The sequence below is a fragment of the Petaurus breviceps genome, unplaced genomic scaffold (assembly GCF_028583685.1).
Source record: "Petaurus breviceps papuanus isolate PSGF00001 unplaced genomic scaffold, PetGlider_PUasm1.0 90825, whole genome shotgun sequence".
Lineage (NCBI taxonomy): Eukaryota > Metazoa > Chordata > Mammalia > Diprotodontia > Petauridae > Petaurus > Petaurus breviceps.
The window spans coordinates 9,839,226-9,842,401 of record NW_027187353.1 but is presented as its reverse complement, the minus strand read 5'-3'; positions in this window follow the sequence as shown (position 1 = coordinate 9,842,401).

Here is a 3,176-nt window from a genome sequence, read left to right as displayed (position 1 = left end):
TGGTAGAGTTACCCACCCTCCTCCCCTCAATCCTTTAGCATCTTTCACTTTCCTCAAGGATCCAGTTAAGTACTAACACCTATGAGGAGCCATTCTCTCCCCTCCATCCCAGATAATAGGGAGTGATAACTAAAATAAGTAAGGAGATAAGAAGAAGACAGCTAGAAGTCCTACACATGCTCACATTACCTGGGCTAGATGAATGTAGTCTGAGGTACTGAAAGAATGAACAGATATTACTGCTTTGCTTTGAGAGATTGTAGAGAACAGGATGGGGAACACAGTCCTGGAAAAGGGCAAATAATCCAAATTATTAAAGAAAGCTAAGGGAATGGCTCCTTCACACTGGAAGTCAGTGAGCTTAATTTCCATTCCTGGTCATTTTATTAAAGGAATGGTTACACAGCAGTTAGAAAAGGAAGCAGTGACGACCAATTAGAATGACTTCATCTAAAATAGGACATGGCGGACCTTTCTCATGGAGTTATTAAACAAGATCAGGAAATGCTGTAGACACAGTTTGCTTAGTACTTAGCAATATGCTTGCCTAGTTTTTCTCAGCCTATTCTTACGGAAAAGATGGGAAAAAACAGACCAGATGCTTGTTCAATGAGATATATTCATAACTAGTTGATTGATGTCATTTAAACTATTAATGAGTAGTTCAATGTCAACTTCAATTCCATAAATATTTAAGTACCCACTATGTGCCACTCACTGCAGGAAGTGCTGGAGATACAAAAAGAGGCAATGGGAAGTTTCTGCCCTCAGGGATCTTACAATCTAATGGGAGGGGACAAAATGCAATTAAATATATACAAAGCAAGCTATATGCAAGATAAAGAGGAAATAATTAAAATAAATAAGGCATCAAAATCAAGAGAGGTTGAGGAAGGCTTTCTATAGGAGGTGGGATTTTAGTTGGGAGTTAAAGGAAGATAGGGAGGTCAGTAGTCAGAGTGGAGGAGGATCAGCATCCCAGGCATGAGAAATAGCCATAGAGAATGTCCAGAGCCAAGAAATGGAATGTCTTATTTGTGGAACAGCTAGGAGGCCAGTATCACTAGATCAAATAGTACTTGTTGGGGAGTTAGGTGTAAGAAAACTGGAGAGGTAGGGGAGGGCTAGTGTAGGAAGGACTTTGAATGCCAAACAGAGCACTTTGTATTAGCTCCTGGAGATGATAGGTTTCCACTGGCATTTATTGAATAGGGGCTGACATGATAAGACTTAGATTTTAGGAAAATCATTTTAGTGCCTGAATGGAGAATGGATTGAAGTGGGGAGAGACTTGAGGTAGGCAGACCCACCAGCAGACTATTGCAGTAATCAAAGTGTGAAGTGATGAGGGCCTGAACTAGAACACTGGCAGTATCAGAGAAGAGATGGGGGGATATGCGGGAGAGGTTGCAAAGATGAAATCAGCAGATATTGGCAACCACTTGGATATGGCAGGGGAAGGAGGAAGGTGAGAGATAGTGAAGAATCCAGGATGAAAGAGGTCTCCAATGGGGTATCGCAGGGATCTGCTCTTGGAATCGTGCTATCATATTATTTTACCAATGAATCATATGAACACCTCTATAACATTCTTACCAGCTTTACAGATTACAGGAAGCTAAGAAGTGTCTCAAACTTACTACAAGAAGCAACATTGAAAAAGAATTCAATAGGCTAGAATGATGGGCTAAATTAAATTATATGGAACCCAATAGTATAAATGCTATCTTATTGTCAATGAAAAATGACACAATATTCGATGATTTTTTATTCCATTGGAAATTGGGAATAGCATGTAAGAAGGTAAGTATAATAAAAGATAACCTGTGACAGAGACAAAGGTAAAATACAATAATACTGTTCAATAAGTATTTATGGATAGAAATTATATGCAGTCTGTATGGACATATTCAATTCAATCACTGAAATAATTATTAAGCACCTTCTATGTTCATGATATTGTTATATGTTCTGTGGTTATAAATGCCAAAATTGGATAAAATTAGTCTCAATCTCAAGGAGATGCTATTCTTTTGGGGATGGGGGCAGAATGTAACATATGAACATGTAACTTTAATACAAAATAATTTGAAGTTAGGAGAGAAAAATTAGCTACTGGGAATGAAAAGGGGTGAAAGGTTTCATATAGCCCTTAAGAGGAGTCTTGAGGGAAGCTAACAATTCTAAGGGGTTAAGGTAAGGAAAGAGGTAGTCTATGTGAAGTATAAGTTTTTGAATTATGCCTAGCCAAGCCAGTGTAGAAACTGGCAAGATAGTTCAGTGAGTTATGCAGCTGGAACACTTAGCAGTCCACTGAAGCTCTGAATACTCAGGGATACCATCAGCACATACTCATTCTTTAAATGGGGGTCCTACCCTAGCTCTTACAAAGATACAGTTGCTGGTCTTTGGGGATACTGAAACCTCAAAATTAAGAGAACTTTCTTTTCTAGTAAGTGTAATCCTTCCTTAATTTCAACTTATTATATATAAAATGTTTCCTTGTTTAGGACAATGGAAGGAAGAAAGGCTGGTATCAAAATATTTTATGATTTAAAAAAAGCGAATTATGGGTGTAAAGTCATGGTGGCAGATGGACTTTCAAAAACAACTTGTAAAGCATTTACCCTATTCCAAATTTGCAGTCTTTGCAGGCCTGTGCACACATATTTAGATTCCAGGTTAGTTTTACAAATTATAAGCAAACAAAAAAGAATGGATGCTTTTTTTTAATTGATTTTTTTTTTTTTGCTTTTTGGAGGGCAGTTGGGGTTAAGTGACTTGCCCAAGATCACAACGGCTAGTTTTTGTATTAAGTGTCTGAGCCCAGATTTGAATTCAGGTTCTCCTGACTCCAGGGCCAGTGCTCTATTCACTATGCCACCTAGCTGCCTCAAGAATGGATGCTTTTTAATAATGAAAAATTCATTTATGAATGATCTGTATTAGAATATTAGAAATCTCCAGTACAGTCAACTACTACCTATGTTGGATAACAGATATCTTCTATTTTAGTTGCTAAGAAAGGTCTATATAGCTCAAAAAGTGCATGAAGGCGAACAGCCTGAAATGGGAAGGGTAGAATGGAGACAAATTATACTGGGCAGTAAAAGGCTAGGGTGAGGAGTTTGTGTTTTGTCCTAGAGGAAACAGAGAACAACTAATGGTTTTAGCTG